At 36.0% G+C, this 13179-nt stretch overlaps 1 protein-coding gene and 1 long non-coding RNA gene across 2 annotated transcripts in view; one reads left to right on the top strand and one right to left on the bottom strand.

Moving 5' to 3' along the window:
* Positions 1 to 12974, bottom strand: part of Sema5c (Semaphorin 5c) — a 73325-nt gene extending 60351 nt beyond the window's left edge. The window contains exon 1 of the mRNA XM_088243564.1: positions 12395 to 12974. The gene's annotated coding sequence lies outside the window, so the exon portion shown is untranslated. The remainder of the gene's footprint in view (positions 1 to 12394) is intronic.
* On the top strand, positions 4404 to 7476 carry LOC148283646 (uncharacterized). The gene is made up of 2 exons (XR_015825555.1): positions 4404 to 4824; positions 4992 to 7476. It is a non-coding gene; the product is annotated as an uncharacterized LOC148283646 (long non-coding RNA).
* Positions 12975 to 13179: the final 205 nt, after the last annotated feature.

Raw genomic sequence — 13179 nt, 5'->3', positions numbered from 1 at the left:
CTCTGTCCTTATATCCACGGCACTTTTGAATCGATTCTGCGAACAGCTTCGCTTCAGCAGTCGATCCTCAGCATGTGTTGTTTTCTTTTTAATGCCCAGTACCTTTTTGTCGCTCTAGACTTGAGGTACCTTTAAATTTTTGCAGTGTGACATCCTATCTGACTGCTATAGCTCTGGAACTCACTTTTTGCGTCGCCAAAGTTAAAATGGTATTTTTTTGTAAAACGCTTAATTGCTAAAAATTTAACATAATTCACAAAAATATTCATACTCGATGTCAACACGTTGAAAGTCACAATAAAACTGGTCTCATTATTTGAGTAAGACCCTATTCAGGTAGAAAAAAGAGAAAGGGTGGGGGTAATAAGTTCTTAGCACTAATTTATACCTGCACTAGCCCTTTCTAATAGGTGGAAAGATTTCATCGCTCGCTACTGTATAATTATAATGGCACTTTTCAGATCACAAAGAAAGACGTAACGACAAAAATGAGGGTACAACTAAAAAATGTACGTAGCTTTGTACTTTAAATATCTGAAAGGTAGGTGGTACTTAATAGGTGTGCTTCAAATATTCCCACGGACTTAAGATAAAGCATACAATCATTATGGTACTTTCAGATAGGGATGATTTCGTTTCACACACAATACTTTATTTAATATCTTTGAAATTAGTGACATCAAAATAAATCAATCCATGTCGGGAGCGATTAGGATCACCTAGCACATGTTGGACACCGGCATAAATAAATAATATATAGTAAATAACATAAAATTTGGGGTCTTACAAAACTGATAACGTTCTCCGACACTGATTATTTTTCTTAAAAGGTACGTTTTTAATTTTTAAACTTATCATTGGCCATAAGCACTATGCCCTCAAAATATCGCATTCTCTTTTCACTTTCAAATCGGATAATAACATACTTTCCAAATAAGTTGACTAAAAAATTCACCTCTTACTCTTTCGATGCTTGCCTTGTTTGGACATTTATTTTGGAAACTTTTCTTTGCTTAGTTCGCTGTTTTTAATTTTAGTTTTTCTCAACATTCAACGTGTTTGTATTTCTTTATTTTTATTCATCGTATCACTTTTTCATATCTTTTCGTTTTTCTCTTCAATATTTTGTTCTAGTGTTGTATTTCGACATCTTTCCTTTCGTTTTGAATCTTAATTTCATATTTCTCTTCAATTTTTCGTTTTTGCAATTGTATTTCCTGGGCATTCTTTTTCTTTTTATTCTTAATCTCGTCTTCTTTTCTGTTCTTCGTCTCGTTTATTGAAATATTCTTGGTATTTCTTAGCCGTCAAGCCGAACGGCATGGGTTTTTTGTCTAAACAGTTTTCTTTTTACCTAATAAAATAAAAAAATTAAGAGGCATCGGGTTTTTTTCCTTAGAAAGAGCAGTAGCTTCGACTGCCTTTAAATTAAAGGCTTAAACGTCGGATCCGCAGTAAGTGGTAAGGTACTCGTCTAGATTGGAATCAGCTGCATTGATGCCATTGGACGAGGGTAATTAATACTAGTTCATTCACTGGAATAGAAAAACCAGAAATTAAACTGTTAATTTATGTACCTCAGAGGCAACGGATGCAAATCCAAACGTCAAATGTTCGACAAAAGCCTAAAGAATCTACATTCTCCGAGTGATTTATAATAATTTATAGCATTAATTTTTATTTTCAGTATCTTAATACATCGGTCCTTTCAATATAAACTTACATTTCTTCAAAATCAATGGACTTGATTATAAACTGGATACGAAGATCGAAATATCATTTCATCAAATTCTGGATTTGCATCCGTCTGCCTCCGAGGTATAGATTTAAAGTCACTAATTTCTAATACGCTTAGTTCATTTACTAGATTTTTCAAAATTTTCGTAGGAACCGGTGAATGAACACCTGTTTATTAATTGGATTAAGACATTTTCGTGGGCCAGTATAGGAACACTCAGCAATTTAATAAATATCGCCAAAACCTGAGTAAAATGAATAAAAATCAAAGATAATTCTTTAATAGGCATGTTCTACAAAAATAATAATTCATTTGACTATTTTAGTGTCAAGAGTAGCCACAGAGTTATCGAAAAATACACATTGTTCTTATTTTCCTGAACGGCATGTTCTACAAAAATAATAATTCATTTGACTATTTTAGTGTCAAGAGTAGCCACAGAGTTATCGAAAAATACACATTGTTCTTATTTTCCTGAACAAACTACAACATGTGATTTTCACAACACGGCCACAACTGGTCCATGGCAGATACAGAAAATTATCAATAACGAACAAAATAATGTAAATAAATAATGAACGACTTACTGAAATTGAACATGTTAAATACTTAGGACTAACAATAGACAGACAATTGACATGGACAATTCATATCAACGATTTAATTAGCAAAGTGGCGACATTGTCGAGTCATTTTTTAAAAATCAAAAACTTTGTTTCAAAAACGGAAAAAAAAATATGTATGAAGCCTATATAAAAACTAAAATATGTTATTTGCAACTACTATGGGGAACAGGATATCAAAATGACATAAACAGGATATCAAAATGACATAAACAGACTACAAAGACAATAAAATATTAAAGTTAGTATATGACCTTCCCTATCTAACTGCAACTTAGAGAACTTTTTTTAAACAAACTAAGCAATTAAATATAACTGAACTCTTTCAACTAGAATCATTAAAATTTATCCATAAACTAGCCACTAATGTAGACGAATAACTAAAACTTGTAAAAAAATTGTAGTCAACATAGACATAATACGAGAATATCAGACAAATACCATATGCAACTTTCTAAAACAAGACAAGGACAATCAAGACTAATGAACCAGGGACTGAAATTATACAATAAACTAACAGACAAAACTAAACAAAAGACTGAGACAAACTTTTCAAAAGATGTAAAAAATATTATTTTGAACGGATTATGAATGAAAAATGTTTATACTATTTTTGTAAAATGAATGTAATAATCCGTAAGGGTTTATAAATAAATTTTTCAAATTAAAAAAAATACACGGTTCAGTATAAATGTACCGTTTTCTTATTTTAGAAGAAAATATGCGTTTTGTTAATTTACTGGGGGTGTTCATTCGCTGGACGGCTTACCCTATATTGTTCTCGAAATATAATATTACGCAGTAATTTTAAGAAAATTGTTATTGCATACTATAATTAGGTATTAGAAACTATGTTCAGGCGGATGAGAAATACAGTTCCGTGTGTGAAAAAGATCCAGAACTTAGGACGAGTGTTTTTGACTCGACGGCTACTCTCGGGTAAAAATCCTGGAAAGTTTGAAGATACTCAAGTCCGCCTCGGAGTGCGACGATCGGTGCTTTCGCCGAGTGAGGGGTCCAAGTCCGGGGTTCGATTCCCGGCAGAGTCAATATGAAATATTAGTTAAAATGTGGTTTTACAAAGCAGTATTTCACTGTCCCGCGGGCTAGAATCCGTAGCGCGAGACTAATCACATCACCTCCGTCGACAAATGATCGATGTACCCACACTACTTCATTCACTCTACTAAACCATCGCCCCATGTCACGATAAAGAAAGCTAACGATCATTTTGATGCGACTGGCAATCAGTTTGGATGCAAAAAGTGCTCCGGAGCAGACGCTGCTATTTTCGCTATAAAAGTATCGCATGACGAGGAACACGTCGGCGTTTGCATTCCACACGCTGCTGGCGCTGGGCACTCGGGTAAAGGCACCGCTGGCCGCTGGCTCCGTCCTCGCCGAGTCCACGGCGACAGAATTACGTGTGCCGCAGGCCACCGCTCTTCATCGACGGTACAGTCAAAAGAGTAAAATCGTTTGAATATCTAGGCCGTGTACTCGGTTAAAACTGTGCGGACGATTCCGATATCGGGCGACAATGTAGAGATTATCGTACTCGGCCGACACATCATCTCGTATCTCGTCATTCCGCGGAGGTTTCAGGTTCTATACACGCGGAAGTACGCAGCGCAGCCGGACGACTGTCTGTGAACTGTGAACACGGGGACAGTGTAACAGCGCGGCGGTTACGGAGCCCTGAACGCGCCGGGGGGTGTTCGCTGCGGCCAGACTTCGTCGCCGAGACGGCAGGCCTCGGAGAAAGGCCCGGGAAAATCCAAATGTCACAATCGGCCGACTGGTCGGTGTACGTACTCGTATTCATTTGCATGAAACTCGGACATCAACAAACGAAATGGCTCGATGTCTGGCACAGGTGCATCCGTAAACTGAACGAAGCGTTATCTCAATCGTCTGTCACGTGAAAGTGAGGTGATCCGTCTTACGCTTCAGGTACCAGTCCAGAGAAAATTAAATACTTGTTGCAGTGCAAAACCACATATCAAAACATAGTTTCATCTCGACCTAGTCAGGAATTGGCCTTTTTTTTTTTTTTTTTTTTATTGATAAACCCTTACGGGTTACATACATTTAACAAAATAAATATTTTTACTTTTAAAATTCACATTCTACTGTAAACAATAATATTTTTAACATCTTTTGTAAAGGTTGTCGGAGTCTTTTGTTTAGTTTTGTCTGGTAGTTTATTGTATAATTTCAGTCCATGTTTATTAGTCTCGATTGTCCTTTTCTCGTTTTAGAAGGTTGTATATGATATTTTTCTGATATTCTCGTATCGTGTTCATGTTTACTACAGTTTTTTTCAAGTTTTAATTCTTCGTCTACAATTACATAAGAGGCAAATTTATGAATAAATTTTAAGGATTCTAGTTTAAAGAGTTCGGTTACATTTAATTGTTTAGTTTGTTTAAAGAATTCTTTAGTTGCTGTTAGACAGGGTAGGTCATATACCAGGGGCGAGTGATCCATAAGATCCATAATCGATTATAAAATCGATTACATGCGGCAAATTTATGAATAAATTTTAAGGATTCTAGTTTAAAGAGTTCGGTTATATTTAATTGTTTAGTTTGTTTAAAGAATTCTTTAGTTGCTGTTAGACAGGGTAGGTCATATACCAGGGGCGAGTGATCCATAAGATCCATAATCGATTACATGCAGCTTACCATATTTTTTTGACATCGAAAGTAATGTTTTATGTTGCAGTATTATTAGGAAAAAACACATCACCAAAAAAATATATTACTTTTCTTGGGTAAGAAAATTTAGATCATATTCCTTTATTCCATACAGCGACCAGTTGCGCCTCTATTGGCCAAAATTATTACTACTGGATTACACAAGATTACTCTGCTGACTTAAAAACACAAATTCAAATACATCTTTAACCTAAAACTTTAGAATCTTGTTCGAAAAATTACACTTGCGATTACAGTAAAATCTTGCAGCTTTCGTCAATGCAATTTAGTCTTTCCATACTTTTTCATAAGGGCTAGTATTCTTTAAAATACATCAATTTGACTTACGACAGTCTAAGGGAGGTGACAATATACGCACTCGTTATGTGTGAGAAAGAGATAACGAATATATTTTGTATGTTTTAACACGGAAGTTACAATAATAAGTAAGTAATGGATTATACTTATGTTTCGGTGGTTTGAAAGTAAATTTGCTTTAAAATAAATAAATATTTTGATATTTTAATCGAAACGAATTGATATTTTAATCCATAATACAGTATAAATCCTTTAGTGTGTTTTAAAAAACAAAGATTCGCCAATTGTTTTTTAATTGTAACTCGTTTTTGTGCATGCGATGACAGTTGAATGTTGTAGGTTATTCTTCAGTATCAATTTAAACTTTAAAAATTAAGTTAGAGTTATGATAAAAACGTTACTAGTGTATAGTTATATGTATATACTCTAAGATTAGTACATTGTCTTTTTCTAGTATATTGATATTAAAATCCCCTACTATTATTGTTTTTCCTTTATTTCCATACGGAAGTATTTGTGTTTCTAAAAGATTTATGAAACTATGGACTTCGGTTTTATTTTGTCTGTAGATAGCGCATAATTGTTTTTATGAGACTTATTAGAACGATGTTTGACATATCTCTATTATTTTCCATATTTTTTCTTCGTAATTCTAGTTTTTCTTTGTGTAAATAGCTACACCTCCTCCTCTACCTTCCCGGCGGGAGTTTATTACATTGTAATTATTGATGTCATATAATTCTGCTTCACTATTAGTGAGCTATGTTTCAGTTAGAATTATAAAATCGGGGTTTTCGAATTCACTTATTATAAGTGCTTTTAGTTCATCTATTTTAGGTTTTAGACTACGAATATTAATGTACAGAATTTTAAGGTTTTTAATGTGGTTATTTATTATAAAACTAGTTAGTTCAGTCTCTGATCCGGTTCTTTTTCCAAGTTTTTAGACCCAGTGAATTTTTTTTTGTCAAAAGTATGATTTTCACTAGCGTCACTGAAAACATTAAATATATATTCTTGTTTAATTATATCAATAATTCTGTATGTTTCTGTTTTATAAGCATTGTTGATGAAATATGAATTCATTTGGTCATTCAATATTGGGCCAATAAATTTAGCACGCTCAAATAGATTAGTTTTGTTTTTTATTTCTACGTTTAGTTTTGCTACACTTAAGTTGTTATTTGTTGCAACCGAATGTACAATTACATTGGTATGCTTTAGGTTTTGGAGTATAAAGTAAAGATTTTTAAAATATTAATAGGTGATTTTTCATGTTTACTGGGTATAAAAAGACAAGATCATTTTTTCTAAGTTGTTTACACCCTTGAATATTGAATAATTGTCGACATATTGTAGTTATCAATTGTTGCATCAGAAGAAATGTAACTGCTACATTGTACATTACTGAATAGATTCTTTTCTATTCTTTTTCTAAGTCTTCTCCCTTCTTCATATCCGAATATTAATATTTTGATCTTTTCTCCTGGTGGTAACAATGCTTTTTTTATTATTTCAAGAGGTTGGTTTTCCTAAAAGATTTCACTATTTTTTAAGTTATTCTTCTGTATTGTCAATTGCATTTCTTCTATATTTTTTTGCAGTGTAAATATATATGTTTAAATCCGCGATGAATTCTTGAAACATGCCTTAATCCATTTTGTGTTTTTTTTGTACTCTAGTAATATTTGTTTTGTCATAATAGTATTTTCTTTAAATTGATCCTTAAATTTATTTATCATACTTTTATCTACATCTTGGGTTTGTTAGCAAAAAGGACATTTGATCATTAATTTGGTGTAGGAGTGAGGGACCTTGATCGAAGATTTTCCATGTTTATTTTTTTCGTGTTTCTTGGATCTTCCTTACGACATTAGGTGAATTTCCAGCTATCTCTGTAGATTTTCGTCATTTTTTTATATTTTTCTACTGTTCTTCCTGTACAACTGTAATAAAATACTTCATAGCAGTGGCTACATTTTAGAGTTTTTTTGGACTTAAGCCACTATAACATATTTTGCATTCCATATTGAGTTATTTTGGGAGATAAAAATTTATTATTTTTGTTAGATATAAAATTACTAATTTTATCACTTTCAGAAAAAAGTATTTTAATTTTTATATTATAAGTAAAAAATATTATATATTGCGATTTTTTTTTTTTTAATTATATTTTTTTTCCATCTATTGAATAGTTTTGATAGTACGACTATAATTATAATTAATTAGTTAATATTTATTAAACAGTTTTACTTTTGATATCATAGATGACACTAAAAATTACTTTTCAAATGGTTTTAGCTGTTAACTTTCAGATTTTATCAAAACATTATTATTTTATCCCATTTTTCTTTATGGATAGTTAATTTATTTTTTATTTTTACACTAGAATGTTTAAAAAAAAACTTATTTGACTTAAAAACACATTTTTAAAGGTTTTAACTGTTATCTGTCAGATTGTATTGATTTTATCAAAAGCGTTACTATTTCATCGTTCGTTGGTTAGTTTATTTGTTATTTTTACACCAAAACTACTGTTTAAAATTATTTAACTTTTTGTATTATTTTTCACTTTTATATACTTTAAAGAGATAAAAACTGCTGGAACTACTTTTAGTACGTCGTACCTTACGACACACGACAAAATTAATTATCGCACCGAAGAACTAATTAATATCTATACATTTGATTAGATTTGGCCTAAATTATGCTACCGTTATATAGTTTTAGTATCGTAAATCAAGTTCTGAGAATCAACGATAAATAATATCATTTTTGAGTAGGTAATACTTAATAAAAACATAGGCGAATAAAACTCGAAATAACCTGATATAATCCTCTGGGAAGTTCAATTAAACCTGATTTTCTAAAAAAAAATATGACCGACGACAACATTAAAATGATATTCGACATATTTACGGAGCTCAGTTCAGAATCGGGATTGGGTTGAACTTTTATTTATCCTGCCGATCTGTCTCCCTCGTCTCCGATGCCAGCAAAATGCTGTTACGCATATTACGAGCGAGACTAATACGAGTAAATGAGTTTCTCTCGGAGACACTTCGAGAAAGGCAAACCCTCATACTGCGTGTCTCGATCACCTGATCACCTGCTGGATGAAAGTAAGGTGATCACTGATCAGTTATAAGTAAACCGACACCTACTTTTTAAATAGGTGAACAAATAGTTCTTATCAATAAAAACCAATTAATATTTTCAGTAAAATATTATATTATAAACTTGTAAAAAATAATCTCGTTTACATTAAGTACCTGGGTACTGGGAACTCGTATAACCATTTTATCGCGTTATCACTAAACATAAATATTATGCACGGCGTTTCAGGCCAAACCCAGACCGCGAAACTTCAGAGGGACATTCCTCGTGGTAAACTAAAACTTTTTAATATTATGTATGTTCGAAACATTAACTTTGTGGTCAAACATTTTGGTTGATGTTAGTACATATAAGTATTTAACCACTAACCGACATACTTACAATAATAATGGAAAATTGTAACTTTTAAAAAAGCAGAGTACCTGTCCGTAAATGCTATTCTCTGGCTCAAATTTGTTACTAGATATCGATTTGTTAGTAACCACCAGAAAAGGTATATACATACACATAATACAAGGCTAGCACAACGTGAAGGCTTGTCAGTACCGAGGTTTGTAAACAAGTATGGCCAAAGAACACTTCATTATACGATTTCTAAAATTTTCAATAAGATTCCTAAGCAGATCTTAAAAGAAAATGTTGAGAAAACTTTTAAGAAAAAAATAATTAAATGGCTAATATGTAACAAGGCTTTCTATTGATTATTATTTTATGTTAACAGTCATCTATTTCAATTTTTGTAAATAAATTTTGTGTAAAATATACGTATGCTTTAAATGTATATAATTTCTCTAACGTTTTTCTTTGTAAAAGATAAATAAGAAACCTGCTGACAAGCCGGTTTCGCGGTTTAGTGGGTTTCATTATTCCCCCCCCCCCCTAGCTTTATGTAATATTAGATTATTTTTATCTAATTTTAACCTTGTTTTCGCAGTCATGTAAAGTGTTCTAAAACAAAGCTACTCGTATTTGTAATATCTTTGAAAAATAAAAATTAGTACGTCAAATTCGTTTCTTACCAAAAAATACCGTACATTGCGGTATTTAACCGCGCGTTTTGGTAAAATAAAGGTGAAATCGTATTTTAGTACCACGGGGAATGTTCCTCTGTAGTTTCGCGGTCTGGCCCTGAAACCCCCCCCCCCCCGTGTATAATACATATTTTTATAATTTGAAAATGTACTAAATCTTTAATTTCTCGGATCCCTTTCACAAACCCCAACCCTTCTTCTATAAAAAAAATTAGATAGAACACCTTTTTGACCGACGAGGCGATACGAACCGGACGCGGAAAAGATGCTAGTCAGAAAATTAAACGTTTTCAGATTTTTCAGACGTTTCAAGTTTTTTGACAAAAATTATTAGGATTACTTTTTTTGGAGGTTTATTATGACGACTATTCCTCCGAAGTTTCGCGGTTTGGCCCTTAAACACCGTGTATAAGACTTATACACGGTGTGTAAGGGTCACACCGCTGATACTTAGTACCGTTGGCTGAAATGTGAAATGTATAAGGGACGAGACGGAGCTCTGCAGTTCAAACCGCCTTTACAATCCCCCCGATGGTCATGAGGAAGAATGATCAATATCCGACAAGGCCCCTTCGTATAATTTTCCAAACTCGCGGTGAAAGGGGCAGCCAAAATAGTAGAGTTAAATTATGTTCAAATAAGCTATGTTATAAACACATTACAACAGAGATGAATAACATTTTAGAGAAGGTGAATATAGAAGTCTAGGCATCCACGAGGCTTATGACCTGTCATTGGCTGATTTAAGTAGCCAAATTCACCATTCTGCCTATATTTAAACATCGATATTCCTTCAATTATTTCATCTGTTGACGTTTGTGAAGTTAAAGAGCTGAAACCTTATTGTTGCGGGTGAGATTCATCTGATTTTTTTTTTTTTTTTTGAAAAAGAAATATTTGCGTTCTTATGATTTACCCAAATATTTAATTTTGAGGGCCATTTTCAACGAGTTGTAAATAACTCACTATTAGAAAATGGAATCAAGTTGGGGTATAGTGGGATTCGAACCACAGATCTTTGGTCCGTGAGTCCGAGACACTAGCCACAGGACCACAACCCGATCGATTGAATTATTTCACCCGCATACTAGTGGCAACGCCTGAAAATATTCCATTTTTATACTTCTTTTTGTCTGACTTCGGGGAGCTTTCAAACGTTCTGGTGTCCTTGATATTTCGCTCAATGGATTTTAAAGAATACCGAGGTTTTTGGTATAATCTCGCTCAAAACAAATGTAAAGATACGATAGTGGTCTCCTAAGAGAAAAAAATGTGGTCAAACTGCATTCATAACTCAAAAAAGCCAACGACAGACTACTTCTGAGGGTGTCGCATACTTGACTGGCTTTCCCGACTGCTGAAGAGAAGAGGCGGGCGGAGAGAAGATCGCACGCGTCCATAGCGACATTCGCGACACGCGTTCCTCGATTCTTCTACATTGATACATCCTGTCGTAAATAAAGTTCGGACGTGTTGAGCGAACGCAGCGAAAGAACAAAAACTATTGCAAACGACGCGAATGTTGATGGATAGGTCCGGGCCGGTGAAGAATACAGTTTAGTGCGTGAAATGGACCCGGAACCCCGGACGAGCGTCTTCGACTCGACGGTTGCGCTCTCGGGTAAAAATCCCGAGTGAGGGAATCGAGTAGAGATAAGTCCGCCCCGTCGTGTAGCGGTTGCCGTGTTCGCCTACCATTCTCGAGGACCCGAGTTCAATCCCTCGCAGGGTGGACTCGAAGTATTAATGATTTTCGGGGTTTTTAAACTACAATATTCAATCGTTCCTGGCATGGCATTTGAAGTGCAAGACTGATCACCTCACCTTCGTGTAACCGATGGTCTAACAACGCTGCATCACCGGGTGCGGAAGGGGGAATGACGATGATCGATTAGAGGTTATTTCTGCGTGTACCTACCTATTTACTATTTACCTGTTCATTTTAAGATTAATGTCAAAAAGTTCATAAAAAACTTTTTGACATAAATTGTGTAGGCGTTCTCTCACCTCTCACTGCTCACTGCTCACCGGGACCTGTACGTGAATAGGACGTGACACCACCAAATGCAACAAATACTCGAGATGCACGTGTCAAAAGTCGGAATGATTGGCGTGCGGCATGCGGCGTGCGCGAGAATAAATGTACGAAGTACTAGGCGAGGTTTGTAAGCGAAGAAGCGTTCTATCCTCTCTGCCTGTGGGAACGGGGAACGGAGTGATGGTTTGTTTCGTCATAAATGTCCACCGATCGTGTTCGCTGCTGACATGACCATTGGAGATTGAGAGTCCGGTTTATCTGATCACGCCACGTCTTTCTCGGACCTCCTCGTCCTGCATTACCATTAATTCGTCATCCGTTCGTTCCACATTCCCCTTTCCGAGAGTTCTCCGTCTCTAGAGGCGTCGTGAAACTTTCCGAAGCCAGTTTAGTGAGTTTAGCCGAGTGCAGTCTGCAGTCTGCAGTGCGGAATGGGAAATAGTCGTAATATTATCATTCGAGTAGCGAATGTTCGTCGGTTCCGCGGACTGCATGCAGTACGTACATATTACGGGCAGCTGAATAAGTGCGTGCTCGCTCGGCAATGCGCGTCCATAGGACACTGCACGGAGTCGTTTCTGGTTCGGTATTTCGGTTGCACGATGTCCTCATTACTGAACTTTAGCCCGAGAGATAAGAATGCGGCGACGGCGACCGTCAACGGCGGACGCGAGTTAACTACTCGAACAGCGAACGTAACAATACGGGTTCCTATTTCCTATTGCCCGTAAAAATTACGGAAAAGTATACGAAATACGAAGTATTACAAAAACCTGGAAATGATACATTGAAAAATGTCATTATTTATTTACGATATGAGCATAACTTACTTCAGATTTAATACGCGTATCCATAAATCATCGTCATTCGCACATTCGAGCCCCGTGTAAATATTTGTGTTTTATCACAGGCCACTTTCACAATCTGTCCCATCGACGTTAACTTTACCGACTTGTGACCGAATGCGACCGCGATCGGAACCTCAGTCGACGGGCACAGGCGCGGCGCGGGACGCACCGACCACCGGCTGGTTGCTGAGGGACGTCGTGCAGCAGATCGGCTGCTCAGTCGCGACTTCCGCTGCACCGAATGATGGGTCGACAGGAAAATAGCTCAGTCCGATGCACCGAAACTGGGTTGAGTTATTACCGCGGGACTCCCGAGTGCCGGACGGCTAGACGGCGAACGCGAGCGCAACAGGCGGCCTTGCGGGACTGACTGCCACACTGGCCGCTCGCGGTCGGGCCCACTCCGCCCGCGCGGGCTCGGCTGCCCCGCCGCGCGCCGAGAAAAGAAGACTCCCGAGTCGCGAGGTACCCACCTACCGGTGTCGTCGATCTCCACTGATAGGGTATGATGGATCATTTTCACTCGGAGCTCTCGGCGAAGACATCATCTTTGACGGTTAACATCTCGATTCGCGCGCTCTAGTTTGAGCGAGCACTTAGTAAAAAAATACTCATACAATTTGAATGTTGTCGTGTTTACATTGATGTCCTTTACACTTTTTTGATTTTTAGCATATTTACTTGTCCGCAGCCCCTCGACAACGGGAGTCCGAAGGCTGCGGTTTACAGAGGCGTTTGGCGTCTTGATTTTTTCAGACGGGATTTTT

This window comes from Micrasema longulum, unplaced genomic scaffold (assembly GCF_059751315.1).
Source record: "Micrasema longulum isolate JH-2025_06_02 unplaced genomic scaffold, ASM5975131v1 h1tg000215l, whole genome shotgun sequence".
NCBI lineage: Eukaryota > Metazoa > Arthropoda > Insecta > Trichoptera > Brachycentridae > Micrasema > Micrasema longulum.
Note: the sequence above shows the minus strand (reverse complement) of the source record. Positions and strands in the feature narration are given on the sequence as shown.